Raw genomic sequence first — 21,762 nt, forward strand, 5'->3', positions numbered from 1 at the left:
TTCACACCCTGACCATGGACTGTTTAAACTGCTGAGGTCATGCAGATGACTCTGTTGCCACATGGCAAAAACAGAAACAACGAGGAGGAGTTTTTTTCTTCAGGCAATCTGCATGCTGAACACACACAAGATTATCTAAATTGCACGACAGGGACTTGCAATGCTGCACTTACACATGTTGCACTTTTTACCACCTTCTCTCTCCTCTATTTATTAAACTCTTCTTATCTTGGGGCATCGGTGGCTTAGTGGTAGAGCAGGTGCCCCATGTACAAGGCTGTTGCCGCAGCGGCCCGGGTTCGAATCCAGCCTGTGGCCCTTTGCTGCATGTCTCTCCCTCTCTCTCTCTCTCTCTCCCCCCTTCACACTTCACTATCCTGTCAATTAAAGGCAAAAATGCCCTAAAAATATCTTTAAAAAAAAAAAACTCTTCTTATCTTCTTTCTTTATCTGCACAGTAAAGATGAGCAGCCATTGCCATTTCACTACATGTTTTACTGCTGTATCTCTATGTATGTGACAAATAAAAATGCTTGAATCCCTGGCTGTGAAACAACTGGCTAGAACACCTGCACCATAGCCCGGCGACCCGGGTTAGGGTCCCGACCCGTGGTTTTTTCCGGATCCCACCCTGACTCTCTCCCTCTCGCTTCCTGCCACTCTTAACTGTCCTGTCCGATTGAACGCAAAAAATCCAGAAATAAAATAACTTTAAAGAGGCAATATGCAGTATTTTACAAGATTTTCACTTTAATAGCCTCGGCGTCGATGTGATAGTTAAATGACATTTTCCAGGGTGAATGGATCCATCACACATGCCCACGTACAGTTTCACATGGTGTGTGTTTGGGATACAGGTCATAGGAAATTGCAGATTAAATAGTCAACCCATTAAGAAGAGCAATGTATTCAGATAGAGTTTTTGTGAATTTGATAGTACGATCGCTTTATTGAAAGTACAGTAGTACCATAGCCAATAGTGGGAAAGTTAGTGGGCTAAAACTGTACATTAGTAGTTGAGGTAGCACATTGAAAGGCAGATAGTTAAAGTGTTTATATGTTGTATTGACTTAAAAGTGGGGCACACTGGTATAATGACTGACTGACTGACAGAATGACACACTCACAGTTTCCGTGATTATGTACAGCATACCATACCATGACTTCGTCATATTAAAAATTAGAAAAAGAAAAAACAAGAACATTCAGCCACAGGGGGAGCCACAGCGATCGGTCGCATTTTAGCCATTTTTAAGCATTTTTCTGTTGTTATAGTGCCACCCAGTTCCCAATAAGAGTTAAATTTCTTCAGTCACCTTGAGGCGTCCTGTACTACCCTGGAAATCCAGAGTTCTTGCGAGAGCACAATTTGAATTTGCTCAGCGAGTCACTCTGGCAATCAGTAATGATGCTTATTACCTATGCCCATGAAACCGAGCTGCACCAATCACATCGGTGTATCTGATATAGGCGGGCCAGAGGTGAGCTAAACAGATGACAACAGCGCTGCGACGACGAAGTCCGGAATCAGTCAGTAAACATTGCAAGATGGCTACGGATGAACACCAGTTGTTTGAAATGGCTTTGGCTGCTACAATGAACGAGTTAGACTTGGCTTTTTCTTTAAAAGAGGAACAGAAGATGGCCCTCAAGTCTTTCCTTTGCAAGAAGGACGTTTTTGCTGTTTTGCCGACCGGATACGGCAAGAGTCTAATCTACCAGTTAGCTCCGCTGGTAGCACTCTGGATATGTCACCCCGTGTATTGTTCTGATTGGTCGTAGTGTTATCCAATTGCGTACAGTGATATTTACAAATGCATGCTTGGTGCCGCCCCTCGAGTTGGGCCATTTTCATTACTCATGGCCAGACCCTAAATCTTTCTAGATTTGACCAAGTGAGTGAGGAGAAAAACGTGGAACAGACACCCACATAGACACACCCACAGACAGACAGACAGACAGAGTTTTCCTCATTATATAATAAGATATGGTAATATATATGGTATATATATATATATATATGTATATATATATATATATATATATATTTATATATATATATATATATATATATATATATCACCGGCTTCCGGTTTGGTAACAAACATGGAAACAGCTCTTCAGTAGTGATGGCCGAATGAAGCCTCATGAATCATTTTCTTTATTTTCTGAGCCCACTAGATGGCGCCTTTTGTTCAACAAAAGGTTTAAAACACACTGAATTGCCATTCTTTGAGCCTCTCTCTTTGAACCAACAGCGCCATCTGTCTTAATTGCCGCTGGGAATTAAGACAACTATTTCAGAGGGGGGAACAACTGGATAAAGAACTGCACCAAATTGGCTGGCAGAGAGTTGACACGGGTGGCCCGCGCAGAGGAAGGAACCTGACCCGCAGTCTCATACATGATTTGGAGGCTTTGCAGAAGGGTGATGTGACTGAGGACTGAAAGGGAGTGAGTGAACCTGAGTGAGGGGTGACATTTAAGAACTATCTGGGGTGATGTTACTCGATTAGTTATGGTTACTCCAACATACAAGTGTAATAGTTACAATATCTGACTTAACAGAGTACATAAGAGAGGAATAAATTAAAACTTGAGAAACATGGGTGAGGGCGAGGGAAGCTGGAACATGCAAAGAACTGTTCCTCGTTGCCACCAGCAATATTAGTGAGGGCCCTTTGTTTTTGTCAAAGGCTTTCCCTCAGAGCTGGACTCTACTGACACTATCAAGGCAATCAATGTTTGAAATGCTTTTTGTTCACTAGTTCTTTTTGAGTTCATTGTTCTTTGTTAAAGTGGAGGAATGGCTAACATTAAATGGTTTAAGACATGAAGCAAACACACAAGATCTATAGAGGGAAAACAAAAAATTGACCTAATAAAATGACCTGATAAAATTGACCTCTTTTAATGTAAATGGGGTACATAATCCAGTAAAAAGGGGGAAAATATTGTCTAAATTTAAAAAAGAGAAAACGCATATTGCGCTCCTACAGGAAACCCATTTAAATAAAACTGAACACGCAAAACTAGGGAGACTGGGGTTTAAACATGTTTACTCACCATCACATGACTCTGGCAACAAGAGGGGGGTAGCAATCCTAATAAGTAAGGCCCTCACCTATGAACACATATTAGAAAAAAAAAAGACAAGGAAGGAAGGTATGTGCTAATTAAAGGGAAACTGGAAGGAACTACTGTATGATCACGGTGTTGAATGTGTACGCACCCCCAAATCATGACATCAGAGGCTGACGGTATTATGATATGTGGTGGCGATTTTAATGTAAGATTGAATGATAAACTGGACTCTTCAAAACCACATCAGACAAACTGCGAGAAATTTAAATCTCATTATGCAGGAGGTGGGGATTATTGATCTTTGGAGAGACCTCTATCCAGTAGGTCGGGATTATACACATTACTCTCATCCCCATTCTGTTTATTCACGAATTGACTACTTTTTAATGTCCAATACAGAAAGGCATAGAATTGTCAGTTGCAATATTGGAAACATTGACATTTCAGATCATAGTCACATCTACATCTTACAATTAATATAAACCAAAAACCCAGGTGCACATTATGGAAGTTTAACTCAAGCATACTTAATAGTCTGCAAATCAAAGAAACACTAGAAAAGGAAATCACAACCTATTTGGAGTTAAATGATACAGGAGAGGTGGAGCCGCCCATGCTGTGGGATGCCTTTAAGGCAGTCATGAGGGGAAATATTATTGCATGCACAGCCTGCCTCAAAAAATGAAAACAGGAAAAACTTGGCAAATTACAGTTAAAACTAAAGCAGCTACAAAGAGAACATAAGGACTACATCGACACAAACTGCGAAAAAGAAATTAAAGTAATTAAAAATGAGATTGATCTAATATACAGTCAAGAAAAACAAAATAAATTGATCTTTCTTAAACAGAAATATTGGGAGGCTGGAGGCAAAGCATCTAAATTATTAGCTTATAAACTTAAGAAAAAACAAGGAGATAGCGCCCTTTATAAAATGAAAAACCCTGAGACAAAGGAGATTGAACATGAACAAGATAGGATTCAACAGTGTGTGGTGTCTTTCTATCAAAAATTATACACTCAATGATTCACAGATAGACACCTTCTTAAACTTGTTCCATCTGCCAGCAGTTACAGAAATTCAGAATGATATTCTCCAAGCTGAGGTGATACTTGAAGAAATTAATTTAGCCATCAAAAGGCTGAAAGCGGGCAGCTCCCCTGGCGCGGGTGGTTTCACCACTGAATGGTACAAGAAACTTAGGGATAAGTTAGCACCTATATTGATGAGAGTCTACAACGGGATACTTGTAAAACTAGAAATGCCCCCTTCATGGAGAGAGGCAGTTATTTCTCTCTTTCCTGAGGAGATTTGATGTGTTGTACCTATGTAATGTCTCACTTGAAATAAACTCCAAGGATAGATCCCTTATGATACTTATGCTGGCTGCATGTAAAAAGGCAATAACTCATAAGTGGCTGAAGTCCCAAGCTCCTTTGATTGGGGACTGGATAGATGTAGTATATCAAATATATACAATGGAAAAATTGACATATTCCCTTAGGATACAACAAGATAAATTTGTTAGTATATGGTCAAAGTGGATTAATTTCATCAAACCCTGAAGACAAGAATTTGTGTGAAATGTTTGCATATAACCTCAATAGCCTAATGCCATTCCTCCCTTTTGTTCTTGTTTTTTGTATTGTATATAGTTCTGTAAGTTGGTACCAGAAACCGCTGCCTGTGAAACAGAGTTGGAGGAAAATGTTTGAACTTGAATGGTTTTCTTTGATTATTTCTGTCTTTATTTATTTATTTATTTTCATTTACTTGTACTGCTCAGTTTATCTAATTTTATTCTTTATCAGTATATTTTTTATTTCATTATTATTAGTTTTTTTTCTCCTCTCCTCTCCTTCCCTTGAACATTCAGTTTTGTTGGGATGTATAACTACAAGAACAGGCATGGAAGAAAACATTTGTATTGTCTTTGCTGTAAAATCTGGTTGCCAATAAAAAGAAAATTACAAAAACAAAAACAAATATATATGTGTGTGTATATATAAATATATATATATATATATATATATGTGTGTGTGTGTGTGTGTGTATATATACACATATACATATATATATATATATATATATATATATATCCTTTATTTAATCAGGTAAAAGCCTAAATAAAAATCTCTTTTTAAAGAGTCATCTGGCCAAGAGGGCAGCATAAAACATTGTTACAAGTTACAACAAGGCAAACAGACCTATACAACTGTCATACACAACAAATGATTAAATACCACAGTATGCAATTATCATGAGGTAAAAGAACAAATATGATGTGAGTGCAATTTCTAAAATGATTTAGGAACAGTCACACTGACTAAAAGAGCAAATTTCTCGATACCTCAAAATCGACTTAAATTCCCCCGCAGTGATCAGCTCTGCCAGTTCCAAATCCTTCTGAAGATTATTCCAAAATGAAGGAGCAGCATATTTAAAAGCTTTTTTGCCGAGTTCTGTTCTCACCCTCGGAACCAGCATTTGAAGAGTATTATGAGAGCGGAGGCCATATTGAGTTTGGTTTCTGCACATGTATGTAGAAAGATAAGAGGGGCCCGGGCCAAGAATAGATTTATATATAAAACCAACCAATGCAAGAGCAGAGAAAGAAAATAGCATGAATTTGGATTTTTCTGCATTTAACATCAGCTTCAGTTGAAACAAGTGGGTCTGAACAACATCAAAGGCAGACTGCAGGTATTCCAGAGCTTCAACCATTGAAGGGGATGAACAAAAGATGATGGTATCATCGGCATAAAAATGATAAGCAGCATTTGATAAATTGTCACAGAGATTATTAACATATATAGAAAACAACAATGGCCCCAGTACGGAACCCTGAGGAGCTCCTTTTAACACTGGGAGGAAGGCAGAGGAAGACCCAGCAAACTGAATGCACTGTGACAAATAATTAGCAAACCAGTGTACAGCATGCACAGATAGGCCAATTTTACAGAGTCTGTCTGCCAGGGTAATATGATCTACTGGCCTCTAGTTTCGCAGACGGGGCGAGGCGGAGGCGCGGCGCATCTGCACTTCGCCAACTGGGTGTGGCCAGGTGGATTTTGCAAGTTTGGCACAGCGTGCACACTGGCACAGCTCCTCCTCTTTCCCACCTCCGTCCCTCCTACCAGCGCAAGTCAGAAAGAGGGAGGAGAGAAGGCGTGGAGTGGGTTTTACACAGCCGATTCACATCACACCAATCAAATGAACCCCTCACCTCGCCCTTAAATGCGCCGCGCGAAGGCGTAATGAGAGTTTACTCAATTCGCCCTGGCAGAAGAGAGCAGCAGTGTCAGACGGCCAAACTTCTCCCAGGAGGAAACTGATGTTTTGGTCCGGGAGGTCCAAGCTCGCAGTGTCCGAATATACGGAACTGCGAGTAGACCTCCACTGGCTGATGATGCAAAGGTAGCCTGGGAGGAGGTCACCACAACTGTAAATCAATGTTGCATTTCTCTCGTGCGCTCTCTCTTTCTCTTTCGTAGTCTCACTCTGTTTCTTTTCTTTTGACTTTTCTAAGATGACAGATGCTGAATATATACTCCCTATCTGATGCTGTGGCTGTTTGTGTTTGGCTGAGAGGGATGTGAACTCATTAGTTTGCAGCTGTGTTATTCAAATCAGGCTGGGTTTCCATTATGCGTGCCAAACGTGCCAAACGGTGCCAATCCCCTTTGATCTGACATCAGATGTGACGGGACAGTCTATAAAGAGATACATTTATGTGCTGATTGCAGATAGTTGCACTGAATAGTGTTTTTTGTGGGTATTTATTGCATTGTTAATGTGCCTGACATTCTGGAAAGCTGCCTTTGAGGTTTTGGTGATGTGTGCGCACTGTCTGCCGGTCAGCCAAACTTCCGCTACACCGGCTGCGCTCCACCTGCACTGACAGTAGACCTGGTTTCAGCTGGCGAGCTTTTAGCGCACCTTCGGCAAAGCCTTTTGGCACGAAACTGTCACTGCGCCACGCTGGATCTGTCGACACCTCCGCCTGCTGCGCTGCCACACCCATCTCAGCGCACCTCGGTCTGCCAAACTACCAAACTGAGTGCACCTCAGGTTGCGCTGCTCGAAACTAGCTCTGCGCAGGGTTCGCCACCCTGCGCCGCGCTGGGAAACTAGAGGCCACTGTGTCAAAGGCTTTTGACAAATCAATGAAAAGAGCAGCACAATATTTTTTGCAGTCCGAGATGATCACCAAACTCAAGGATCTGGGCATCAGACCTTCCATCTGCAACTGGCTACTGGACTTTCTGACCATCAAAATGTTCGGTTAGACCTCCACTGCTCCCCCACCCTCACCCTTAACACAGGCGTACCACAAGGATGTGTGATGAGTCCTCTTCACCCACAACTGCAGACCTGAGCATGGTTCCAACACCATCATCAAGTTTGCAGACAACATCACAGTGGAGGAGGTGGATCACCTGGCTGCATTGTGTGACGACAACAACCTGCTCCTGAACACCAAGAAGACCAAGGACCTCATTGTGGACTTCAGAAGGAATGCTGTCACTTGTCCACCCATCCACATCAACGGTGTGGCGGTGGAGTGTGTGACCAGTTTCAGATTCCTGGGGATCCACATCTCACAGGGCCTCACCTGGACAACCAACTGCTCTAACCTGGTCAAGAAGGCTTACCAGCAGCTCTTTTTCCTGAAGACTCTGAAGAAAAACCACCTCTCTAATCAACTGTATTACAGTCTGGTATGGGAAGTGCTCTGCCTTGGACCGGAAGTCGTTGCAGAAGGTGGTGAAAACATCATCGCCGGAGCCTCACTTCCTGCTATTGATGACATCTACAGGAAGCGATGTCTTAGGAGAGCAATTTCCATCAGGAAAGACTCCTGCCACCCAGCACACAGACTGTTTGCCCTCCTGCCCTCTAGGAGGCACTAAAGGAGCCTCAGGACCAAACCACCAGGTTCAGGAACAGCTTTTACCCTAAAACTGTCTCCCTACTGAACTCTGCCCCCTGACGCCCCTCCTTCCTCCACACACACACACACACACACACACACACACACACACGCATACTCACCAACCCTCCATCCTCCATCCCCTCACACACTTGTCACCCCCCTTCAGACTGAGTTGCACTGTCATCCAGACCCCTATGTCACCTCTGGCCTATCAGCCACTACTGCATATTATAGGGCTTAATTCTGTATATAATGTAATCCATTTTCTTGCACTACTGTACATAACTGTTTGAATCATGTATACTTATATTTACAATTTGCACAACTGTACATACTGTATAGTTTTCATACTGTACTAAGATTTAAAGACATAGCCTGTTAATAGCATGTACATACCTGTAGAAATAGATGTATTTATACATCAGTCATACCCTCCACCCTGTATATTAACCTGTACATATGTTATTTAATTACTGCTTATACACTTCTGGTTAGATGCAATCTGCATTTCGTTGCTCTGTACTTGTGACATGTGCAATGACAATAAAGTTTAATCTAATCTAATCTAGAAATTACCTTTAAGAAGTTCCAATTTCAAGGCAAGAAATTCAAATTGCCTGCTGAGAGATACTGATGATAGAATGGTAGCATGAAATTTGTTTTTTATATATATGGCAATGCCACCACCCTTTCAGGTCACAATGGAAAATGTCAGAACCCTTAATTACAATGTCTTTGTCTGTAATAGATTTGCTTTGCCAAGTCACCAACAAGACAAAAATGTCATTGTCAATGGATTTTGCAAAGACTTTCACTTGACCCAGTTTAGGAAGCAGACATTAAGGTAAATAATACCAAGCCCAGATCTAGCTTTAAAATCGCAATACTCAAGTAGTTAAAATTACAATCAAAAGCAGGGCCCGGGTTAGGTTGAACATTTCCTGATAGTAAAAGCAAGAGTATAATAAAACATTTCCTTTCAAATAAATTTTGTGTTGGCACTGAGTGATTTTTCGTAGCTTCTGGTTGACTTGAAGGATGACAGTGGAATAAAAGCAATCAGTCATAAGGGCTAAATAGGTTAATTAAATAGGGTAGGGTCAGAAGCTCATCAGTCTTTTGTGTAATCCAGTTTGGAGAGATCATAAAAGAAATAAAATCCCAGTTTCTTTATTTAAAAAAAAAAAAAAAAAAGTCAAGATTATTCTGGCACTGCTTTATGCACCTCATGTCGATAAAGAACAGTCAACATAAGCAAAACAAGTGCTAATGGAAACATGCTGAACTGCATTAGGTAAGGAGCAGATGATATTAACGAATTCCAAGTCTGTTCAGCAAGAATCCACTCCAGGATTTTAGTCACCAGGGCCCGGTTTTTCGATTTAATCCAGATAAAATTGATCCGGATTTGGTAATCCTTTTTTTTGCTATCCATGATCACGTAATCCATCTTACTTTTGAGCCGGTTTTTCAAAGCAACATCGGATTGGATCAATCTGATCCGGACAGAAACTTTTCAGGATCACCAAATCTGGATAACCAGTGCTCAAATAGGATAGGAAATCACAATGTAGAACTATAGATATGTAAAGAGCAACAAGTAGAATAGCCAGTGTGGGGTCAATACAAGTTTATTTTTATTTGAAACGAAAACACACATACAAAAAAAAACACCCTCTTCCGGCAGTCCGCTCATCTGAGACCTACGACAAATAAATAAAAACATTACTCACAAACACTGTACATTGAGGATATTTAGAACAAGTTTCAAATATAGATGTATTGAATTCAATAAAAAGGCTTAATGTCAAATACTCAACAATAATTTCAGAGTTCTTCATCTGATGTGGAGAGACCAGCTTGTCTGAGCTTGGCCTTTAGGAGGCGGATCTCAAGTCTGGCCTTGGTTTGCTGTAGTTTGGTGAGAGTCAGTTGTTCCTCTGCCAGACAAATCTGTACTTCTGCCCTTTCAGTCTCTTTTTGCAGAAGTGCCTTGTAATCATCATCTTTGTTTGATGAAGGACGCTTCAAGCCTTTCCTCTGAGATCTTGTGGCAACTACTGCTGGCTCTACCAGTGAGGATCCAGCTTCTTCCTCAGTAACAGAGCTGAGATTCAAAATAAATGTGCTCTCTGGATCAGCCTCAGGAGGAACTGGCTGACTCTCCTCCTCAATCCCAGGCTCGCCATCCCCTACAACACCATGAATACCATGCAGAGTTTGCGACTTCTCACCTCCAATGATGTCGAGGACCACATCTGTGTAATCTCCCCTTTTAAAGGGCTTGTTGCCTGTTTGTGGGTTTTTGGCTTCAGCATGGTCCTTTGTTGCCCCGGCCTTAAGATTCTTCCATCGAAATTTTATTTGGTCCGTGGTCCTCCTCTGGCCAGACCCTATGGCATTCACATTTCCGGTGATTAAAATCCAAACATCATTTTTCTTCTTGTTGGTATCTCCATCCTTAGCAGAATTAAAACTTCCCACTATTGTGTCATAATGGCACCTAACACCCTCTAGTAGTGCGTTGGTTTCGGCAGCAGTGAAATTACAGCTTCTTGAGTCCATGGTTCCATTGCTTTACTATAGTGAAAATTGTTCATCATTTATAGGCCTTGGGTCCGATTGCCTCAATTGAACACAAGCCAGAACTAATCAGTCAAAGGGTGTATGTTGAGCATACCAAACCACTGGAGCAATACACCACTGAGGAGCTGTATGCCCAGTTTCGCTTTGGGAAGGATGATATCGAGTACCTTGTGAACCTTCTCCGGCTAAAACTACAACACAGAACCCAAAGGAGTCACGGTCTGTCTGTGGAAGGCCAGATCCTCATTGCTCTCCAATTTTATGCATGTGGGACTTTCTACCAAGTTGTTGGTGACTATATGGGAGTGGCGAAATCAGCTGTGTGTGATGTGGTGAAAGATGTGTCAATCGCACTGGCCAGCCTGGTCAATGAATTTGTTTCTTTTCCAAAGGACAACCAGATTGCCCAGGCCAAGTGCAGCTTTTTTTCTTTTGGGGAATATGCCCAATACTATTGGAGCAATCGACTGCACACATGTACATATACAAGCACCTCATGAGAATGAATGGGAGTTCGTAAACAGAAAGGGGAGGCACAGCATCAATGTCCAACTTGTGTGTGATGCTGACCTCATCATCACCAACTGCGTTGTCAAGTGGCCTGGGTCTGTCCATGATGCACGCATCCTGAGGGAGAGCGCTCTATATAGAGACCTCCAAACCAACCGACTGGATGGCATAATATTAGGAGACAGTGCCTACCCACTCCTACCATGGCTGATGACCCCTTGTCTGACAGCAAATACACCGGCGCAGGCACGCTTCAACACCGCTCATTGCAGAGCAAGATGTGCAATTGAGTGTTTAAATGGAGTTCTTAAGAGGCGCTTTGCATGCCTTAACTACCTGAGAGCGGAACCACAGACAGCACGCAACATAACCCTTACCTGTATTGTCCTGCAAAACATCGCTACCAAGCGCAATGTCCCTCTCTGTGCTGACAATGATGCACCTGAGCCCCTTGGAGACCCTGACCAACCTCCTGCATTCTGCCAGAACGAGCAAACAGGACATGCAACAAGGATACGCAATAGTTAGACACTATTTCTGATTTGGATTTGTTTTGGATTTCAAAAACCAGTGATGCCATTGCTTTTGCTTTGTTATTCTGTTTTATCATTGCATGCATCACTAAAAAATAATCTAAAAACGAAACAAAAATATTTTTGATTGTGATGAACATACATTAATTAGTGACAGAATTAAATATATTATTTGTGGTCAATATTGACAGCTGTTTGGGGGATTATTTTATGAGGCCAAACTCTTTCTACTTAGCTGTAGGCCTATACTGAAAGGCTGAATACTTTATAGCCTACCTAATCACTGTAGCCTGACGGATGAACAAATCAAATTAAAACCTTATGAATAAATAGGATATCTTGTAGGTTATACTGCATGATCCAAATATAGTTATTATTTGATAGTATTTTAAAGTTTCATTACATTTTGGGCCTGAAATCCATGCTGAATCCACCCTTCTGATGGGATCAGTTTAATCCAGATTTTTTGGATCAAAATGATCCCAATCCTACTAAAAAGTTCTGAAAAACCCAAACTAAAGGTTTGATCCGGATCAAAACCAAGATTGGATTACGTGATCTCATCCGATTACGTAATCCGTTTTTTCTTTTGAAAAACCCATTTTCAAGATTTGATCCAATCCGTTAACCAAAATCCGAGCGGATTACGTTTGAAAAACCAGGCCCTGTATTTCAAAGTGATCTGATAGGATTATCCTGGCCGGATTGGATTAAATCCTGATCTGATCTGAAAAATGGGTATTTCAACACAGAGCAAGAGGATCCTGATCCTGAGTATCAGGATACAGATCTGGTAATCCAATCCTCACTTTAATCCAGATAAAGGCTACATTTGGGTATTTCAAAAGTTAAGGCAGAGATCTGGATCAATTTGATACCAAATTTCAGGATTATTTGGATCCCACCTCAGTGGTGGATTTGACAAAGTCTCAGCTCCACTTCTCCTAGATATTGTTACTCAAGATGTTTATTACACTTAATCTAAATTAGTGTTTTAGTTGTAAGTAATTTCAAGCATAGAAAAATATTGTTTGGCCATACTTCCTGAAACTGCTGTAAATAATATTAACAAATACAGACCTGTTTCTCAACGTCTAGTTTCACCTAACATTGTAACTTGTTTGTACCAAAACATCCAACAGAATGTTTGTGGTCAGACAAAGGCAAGGAAATGTAATGCAAAGCAAAATTATTTGTATAGCACATTCTTTTCTTTACATAGAGTGCAAGAAACAACACAGGGATTAAAATAATAAGCACATGGACAACAACTCAGTCCTCTGACACTGCAGCAATCTGCTCTGCACACATGTAAACATTTTTTTAAAACAATCCGCTGTGTTGGCAATAACATAACGTTAAACTCTGAACGAGGGGGGGACAGGCGAGCAGCTGAGGAAGGGGCCGGAGTGAAGATTGTCCCTCGCTGCAGGGAGAGGAGAGAGGGCTTCCCCGGAGGTCAGGCCTCTTTACCCGGTCCCTCTCCTCCACACTGTGGCTTATTTTCTCCCAGCCCAGCACTGGTACCTTGGAGAACAGTCCCTCGCTGCGGGGAGAGGGGAGAGGGCTTCTTAGACTTATTTTCATTGTGCCGATGGTGGCTTGGAAAACCCCCCCTAACTGTGTCACATGGGCAGAAGGGAAGGCGGCCGGAGCTCAGCCGGTCCCCTTCTCCACACTTTGACTTATTTTTTCCTACTTGGTTCTATTTCTCCCTCTCTGGAAGCTTGGGCTCACCGCGCAGCAGCCCACCGTATCCATCCACCCCTCCCTCCCTCGCGGCCCCGCACATATACTCCCGAGGCTCGGCTCTTTCTCACCGCGCAGCGGCCCTCCACATCCCTCCCTCACCGCCCCACACATATACTCCCAAGCCTCAGCGCCTCTCCTTGACCAACTAACCTAAATACTATAAACACACTAACTGTACTAATTGTAAACCTACACTAAAATACACTATGCTAACAATACAATTCGACAAATTACTAGCTATTCTCTCTGCTTTACTACTCTCTCTGCTCTGATCCAACCTACTCACTATCAGTTTGATAACTGCGGACAGAATGGTTTTATAGTAAGGGGAGGAGGAGTAAAGGGAGGAGGGCAGGTTTAGCGTAGAAGGTTAGTGATGTCATTCGCCTCGAAAAAGAATCATTCACCTCCAATGTAATGTAATGTAAATTCAAATGTAGTAACCAGGTTTCAAGCTGTAGAGGGCACTCCATAGCACATTTTTAAAATAAAATGTAGATTTTCAACAGTTCAAGATTTTGAGCAGGATCAGTCAGTAACACTACTATACAACCAGAAACAATGATTATCAGCTGAAAAATGGTTGGTGTGGTTGGTTTTAGGGTTTAGTTACTCTTTAACATGCAAGTCAGTGGAGCCGCGTTAGCTACCGTTAGCATGACCTTGGCTCAATTAGAGATCAGTACACCTACGTTTTAAGTAGGTGACAATTCAAATAGCTGGCTCACATCAGATGGTGGGTGGCCTTCATATGGTCCTATAAATGCTACACATTAGGTAATTGTAAATTTACATTTTGATGTGAAAGCTGTGTTACCAACTGCTCCTTTCGTGAAGTAGTCCGCCATAGAGACAGAGCGCAACGCATCATAATCTGAAGGCCACGCCCCCACAGGGCGTTTCAGATCTGGGGGCAGAATCGTGAGATTTGGAAATCTGTATCCAGTTAGATTGGGATCAAAGTGATCCACCCTGCCAATGTTTTGAAATACCCAGATAAAGTCAGCAGGATCACCTTGATCCCTGACTGAGAAAAGGAGGATTTCATTATCCGGATTATTCTGATCCAGATTACAAGTTTTGAAATACTGGGCCCAGGTGATGACGCTGCATGACGTCTCACGTAAACAGGAAATCAACCCCAGCGTAGCAATGCTGTGGATAAATGAATTAAAATCAGGAGGAGCCGCTAACACAACATAGATAAAAATTTCAAGCACCAGTGAAAGAAGCAAGAAAGAATGACTTTCCTTTATCTTGAGGAGTTTGAGCACATCATAATGAATGAAGCAAGAGGCCGGCCGGCGTCATTCCAGTTCCAACAGGTGAAGTTCCGATGGTCCAAACAGACAAGCGATCCTCCAGAAACGGTATTCACGTAAAGTACATTTATAACTGAAGTGCACAACACTAAGAATAGGTGTCTTTATGTAGACAGAGATGTTACAATGATAAAAGGGTGATACTAGGAGTCGTGACTGCGTCCAACACGCTTACTGCATCCATAAGTAGCCCAGCAGTTGGTTGAATGCCATCGGATTTTCAGTCCAAACAGTTTAAAACCAAATCCCGGTTTAAAGTTGCGATCATGTCCGACACTGGATGTCAACTGACAAATATTTTAGGAGAATGGATAACACTCAGACTCAGACAACACTAGAGCATTCAAACATACAGACATGTAGAGACAGGTAGAGACATGCTGCTGCCATCTTGATACATCTATGGATAGATAAGCAGCTAGACAAGAAAAACAGCACAATACCACATAGATGGAAAATATTTTCTGTACCAGTATTTTAAAACTTAAACCAACACAATGTATTTCTTTTTACTTACAATAACAATTTTTATCTCAATATCAATAATGGCATCTCTATCATTGAATGCCCATACTAGCCCTGCACTCAGCCCTGGAGCATCTTTACAACCCCAACACATAGGCCTGAATGCTCTTTCTGTACTACAGTTCAGCTTTTAATACTGTCCAGGCCACTAAGCTTGTGGCTAAACAGGCAAGTCTCAGGCTGCCCTCTCCCAACTGTAGCTGGATACCTGACTTTCTAACTAAGACTTTCTAAGACTGCAGGTGTTTCAAGTGGGGAACAGGGTATCAGTACACACACACACACACACACACACACACACACACACACACAAAAACACCTCCTCTTTCTGTGCAATCTTTATGTGCACAAATTGCTTGCCATAACTCTGCACTTTTATATTTGTTGTCATTCATTATCATGTGGACTTTTTAATCTCTGTTGTGCTTTTTAATGACTAATGACTAACTAATTATTTTAATGCCCCTGTACACCTGTACTTGAGCAAATGGCAATAATAAATTGTCAATCAGAGATTAAGTGAGGGTGGGGTTCATCTTGACAGCAGACTAGAAAGACAAACACTACTGTACCTCTGGTTCCCTTCAGAATCCAGGATACCATTCCCTTGTCCATCTGTGAGTATCAATGGATTGTAACTTCCAAGGGCATCTTGGACCTGTGTTTGAATGCCATGTATGTTGGCTTCATTTTCTTAGAACCTTAAAACAACCATTTGGCTGGGCTAAAATTTTCCATTCACTATTTCTGCAGTGAACACAGACTTAGAACATAATCTAAGGGGTGATGAATAATACCCATTTACTTCAATGAAAATAATGAAATGAAATGCGAAAATGAAAATGTTCATAACAATACAAAGATACCTTATACTTAAAAGGGATACCCTCAGTAGTTTGCTACAACAGTGTTTGATTTAAGATTATAGAGGAGGCTAAACACAAGTAAAGACACATTTCCCATCTCTGAAATGTCATAAATAGAGTTCATGGACCTGTCAATACAGTTCATGCACCAAATGCAACTTTTAACAAGCCGAATCCATAACATGGACTAATCAACACTCTCGGGACCACTGAGTACGTAGTGATGGCCAAGTGAGGCCTCATGAATCATTTTCTTTATTTTCTGAGCCCACTAGATGGCGCTTTTCGTTCAACAAAAGGTTTACACTAAAACACACTGAATTGCCATTCTTCTTCTCTCTGTAAACCAAGAGTGCCATCTAGTGGGCTCATTATATAAAGAAAATGCTTCAGGAGGCTTCATGAGGTCATCACTAAATACCACTGGCATTTTCATGGTGCTTTCTAGGCCTTAAGGGAGAGACAGGAGGCAGGTGGGAGAGAGAGATGGATCAGAATCAGGAAATGACTGCAGATTGGATTTGGACCCAGGTCGCTGTGATGTGGTGCTGGAACTGCTTGGCGGAGGTCTGCACTCTCCGAGTGCTTTTCTAGTTTTCAAGAGTGCTGGCCAAACATTACATCACGAGCACACTGAGGAAGGCACTAACCCGAAACGCGTCTGTGTGAATAAATTTCTATTTACATAGTGCGGCCTCCTTCCTCCTCCTTTTTACTTGTCTGCATTGGTCTTCATAGCTTAGCGCCACAAAAGGGTGTAAGCTTCTTGTGAAGACTGATGCACTGTTAATCTTGCAGTCAAGTATTTTATACCTATAATGCGTGGTTGTGACCGTCACCCACCCTCCCTGGAGACTAGCCTAACAGCCTTTATTGGAAAAAACTTCCTAATATGAGCCAGAGAGGGCCGTGATACACCAAAGTGTGTCAAGGGGAAAGTAAGGAAACAAGCAAGGGGGAGGGGGCAGGTGCTTAAGTCCTGAGTTATATAGCGACAGTGCATGCGGAGAAGAAGGAGGAAAAACAAACAAACAAATAAACAAACAAACAAAAAAAAACAGGGGAGAAACAGGCAGTGTAGCTGATGTATTGTGGCCTTGAGGTGGTTGTGCTCCATGCAGATTATCAAAAATAAACATATACATGTCTACTATACTGTACTGAAAAACAAAAACAAAGGAGAAGTCTATACTGAACACCAAAAATGTGAGAGTCTTGGTGGAGGGGAAAGCCTGATTGTAGAGAAGAGTTGCCAGCGCGGTGTGGTAGGTTTGAGAAGCAAGTGGGCCCCTTTGGAGTGATCCCATCGGTTCTTTGCGATGCGTCACGGAGCTGAAGTATCGAACATGCATGCGTGTATTTGAACCCTCCCAATGTGTTTATGAAAACCATCACCAGGGTCCAGGGCCAGCCCTGCAGGGGAAGGGGGGCGGTATGGCACCCCAAGACCGCAGGAGCGCCCAGACCCCAAGACCAGGGAGCCGCAGAGGCCGCAGGGCACCACGCAGGCCCAAGGACCCAGGGCAGCAATGGCCGGCACCCCCAGAGAGCCAGAGATACACCCCAGACAAGCGGGGCAGGACTCAACTATTTAAACATTGGCAACAACAATAGCCTCCACCGGAGTCATACATGTTTTTTATCTATTTTACAAACATCTGAAATCACATCATGGACCACCTTACTGTGACCATAGAATTCATAGTTTACCTGCTACACCCCAGGGTGGGTGGGGGTGGGGAGCAGTGAAGTTCACTAACAACATTCCAACCAGCCTCTTTTGGAATAAGGAAGACAACAGAGAGAGAGAGTGTTTTCTCATGCAAATGTGTGCCAAATATGTCTGTCTTTATGTCTATCTGTGCCTGTGTGTATTCTCAATACCCAAAGTCTTCGAGTTACTAGAATAGAATAGAATAGAACAGAACAGAACTCTAATTGTCACTATACCAGCAGTACAATGAAAATATGTGTGACTCTCTGTGTGAAATCAAAAGTAATTCTACTCATACCTTTGAAATGACTTGGACATTGAAGCTCTTTGGGGTAGGCCTGCTGCTGCAGATGAAGTGGCAGTGGCACAACTTTGCTGTGCAAAGGCAAAGGGTTGGTGGGGTTGAGATTGTTGTTGTGGTGGTGGTGGTGGTGGTGGTGGTGGTGGTTGCAGGGCCATGGCTCCAGTGGGGGCTCCATCATACTGCACTCAGGGCACCAGATCCACAGTGCTGAATTGCCCCATGGTGGCCGGGAACACCACCATAGCTGTGAGATCGGTCAAATAGAGGCTTGGTGCTGACACCTACAATGTAATTAAAAAAAACAAAAAAAAACATCACCAGTAGCACTCTGTCTGGCTGGCACGTCATGCCCCGAAAACAACCATTACATGAAACAAAAATTTAAAATGATATTTAAGGTATCCAGTTATCCATATTTAAGATATGTGATCCAGCAAAACCAGTCACTTACAGCATGTCACTGTTTGGAGATATTTGAGAATATAGCCTAGCCTAGACAGTGTGCATTAAACTTTGTAGAATTTGACAGTATAATGTCTAAGAAATGCACTCAAGAGATTTAGCAGAAATGCACGCCGCATGCACTCATAAAACCTGGTGGAGAGGTCTAGCATGGGTGTATGGAGGCATAATAGCAGCTTTATTCAAATAGCAATGTGCAATTTAGGCTAATCATGCAATTTGAAAAAATAAATCTGCAGTGTGCAATTGACCCAGTCCGCGGAAGATAATGGGTGTGTCCACACCCCTGATCACTCCTCAAGTCATTTTTGAACAATCAGTGATAAGTTCGTAAAATCGTGTCTGATACTGACCATGAACTGAATTCTGAATATGAGTTATTGCATTTAGGAAGAAGGTACAGAGTACCACGATGCAGGTATAACAGGTACAAAAACTTGTTTATTCCGTTGTTGATTAAATTGATTAATGAGGAGTGTATCTGATGTATGTATTATGTATTTCATTTGATGCACTGAGGTAACTGGGTGACTATGTGTTGAAATGTGTGTATTTTATGTTGGTGACTATATGTTGATTGTATGTATGTGTATGCTGACCCCTAGCTCCAAGTCAAATTTCTCTAAGGAGACCAATAAATGAACTGAATCTGAATCTGAATCTTAGCAACAGTAACTAAGGGGGGCGGGCCTTAGCAAAGGGTGAATTGGATATACTCATCAACTTCTGTCACTCTTACAATTACATTACAATATGAATAATTTTGATCAATTATTAAAGATGGATTGAATTGCATTAGTAAAGAGTACATTAACTTGAAGGAAGCTTCCAACTAGGGGATGCACGACAAGTTTTGTTTCACTTTTAGAACCGTATTGAGGTAGGCTATATGATTTTACTATTCATGACTGCCACCATTTCATTGCAAATTAAGCAGACGTTTCATTCTCCTTCACGGTGTATAAATGTGCTGCCTGTAATATTTCACGATAGATGCTATGCTATGCATAGCCCACTGATGGCAATGCATTGTTTATAAATTAGCAAGATATGCGGCTCATTTGTGGAATGTTATCACAAGATGCTGCTGGCTATGGTTGGACTTTAAATAAAAGAAAATTGCATGCAAACTTGTAAAGCATGCATTTCTGGTAAGTAAACAGCTATGTCAAAAGTCCACCTGTATTTCATATAAAAACAGTGTAGAATATTTTAATGTGCTCCAAAAATATCACTTAGGCTTAAATGGCGGAATAGAATAGTAGGTTGGCAATCCGCCTATCAACTGAGTAAACCTACCCTGGCAAAATGTCAGCCAGAGTCATACCCAAATAAAAAACTTTTACCTTTTATGGTCCACTTAGAGATATACCCACGTTTCAATCCATGATAATTTCAGCCATACACATACTAGATCAGAATTAGTGCTACAGCTGATGGTCTTTCTTGCAATAACTTAATTTTGAAAACTTGACCAGTGCAACCGGTTTTGCCATACAAGGTCACATATCTCAGTAACGTTAATTTCTTCCACTCTTTGTTACATAGACAGCTTGCATTAAATTAATGAAATTTCGAGAGGGAAAGCCCAATTGTACCTAGCTGCTAGCTATGCAAATTATGAACGACAGCAATGCTAACATTAATGTTAGCAAGTACTAGCAAATGCGGTCTAAGAAAAGAGAGGTTTTAGAACAACAATAAAAACATATTAAAACTTAGTTGGAAAATAGTACCAATCTTCTCCGTAGTCATATCTTCCTAGCGAAGACTGACCCGTTTTTGGCCTTGATACAAAATGTATTGTACAAAATCAGATAGGTAGAAAAAAGGTAAAAAGGCAAGTAGATGAGTTGGGGTCTGGGGATGAATGCGCACAGCAGTGTTCATGTACATCCAGGTCAGAAAAGAATAAGTCAAATAAAAAACAATAAACAAACAAAAAATGTTAGAAAATCAAAAATGACAAAAAAGTTGTCCAACACTCTATTTTTCATGAGAACAATAAACCATGAAAGCAAGATAAAGCAATTTCTGCTTTTTTTCCTTTCTAACTAAAACAGAAACTGCACTCTTTCGGAAATCTGATCTTTCTTCCCCAAATAGAATAATGAATAACTGAAAAAGTACACCGACCTGAATAGGACAGTTTGGTGAAATTAGTGTTTTGCAGTGTCATAATAAATGTCAGAAAAAATATACCAGAAAGCACAAAATGTAATATTTTTTGTATTATCCTTCATTGTCAAATATTCAAGGACGGCAACATTTGTCATTTATGTTGTTGATTAAAGCTAATCTAGAAATTGTATTGTAATTAATTACAAATTCTAGCAAAGCCATCAATGTGTTTCTGCATTATTACAATACTATACATGTTGGCTATTGTTAAAATTTAGAACAGATACGCATCATAAAAACCATCAACAAACTCGACATGATCTTTGTGTAAAACTGCTAAATTTCAATGGTGTTATCATTCATCATCAACACCAGGAAGATATATGAAACTATGTGATAAAAGCAGTTAATTAAATAATGTGACAGTAAAGCTGTGGATCAAGGAAAAGTTGAACCTAACCGTTACAAGACAAGTTTGCAAAATGAAAAGAGGTAGTTGAATTTCCAGTGTAACATACTGTTAGTTTAGTAACAAGTATAAATTATGGTAAAAATGGTTGACATGAGAAACCACAATATAAAAACAATACTCAGTGTATAGCTTACAGTGCTTAGTGCAGCAGTCTCCTTACTCAGAAAAGTCCAAATCCCGGTATGGGTGAAGGAACAAAAGCTGCCAAGTGAGGATAGTGCAACAGTGAAAAAGCTCCTGCAGCAGTCCTTACATAATGGAGGTAAGGTGTAAAATGTACGCGAGCCATTATTCATTATAAGTCCTTGTGTGTTAGACAGTTTATATGTAGCATGTACTCTGATCACTATGTAAGAGACAACCTGACAGTGTTTGAATATAAATTTGCCCCGGTAACATCCACTCTCTAATAAGTGATGTTCTTGGAACAGCACACTGGTATTATCTATAATAATTAAGAATGATAAACTACATCAACTCTTAACTCTAATGTTTAAAACTAGTTATGATTTGTTACAGCTATGGCCAACATAGGGGCAGAGAGTGGCTAAGACCATAGAGTTGGTCATAATGA

At 41.1% G+C, this 21,762-nt stretch overlaps 1 protein-coding gene across 1 annotated transcript in view; it reads left to right on the top strand.

Annotated features, from left to right (window-relative positions):
• Nucleotides 1-21,762, top strand: part of ptchd4 (patched domain containing 4) — a 259,640-nt gene that overhangs the window by 233,583 nt on the left and 4,295 nt on the right. The gene's annotated exons all lie outside the window — the stretch shown is intronic.

Source organism: Epinephelus lanceolatus, chromosome 13, assembly GCF_041903045.1.
Source record: "Epinephelus lanceolatus isolate andai-2023 chromosome 13, ASM4190304v1, whole genome shotgun sequence".
Taxonomy (NCBI): domain Eukaryota; kingdom Metazoa; phylum Chordata; class Actinopteri; order Perciformes; family Serranidae; genus Epinephelus; species Epinephelus lanceolatus.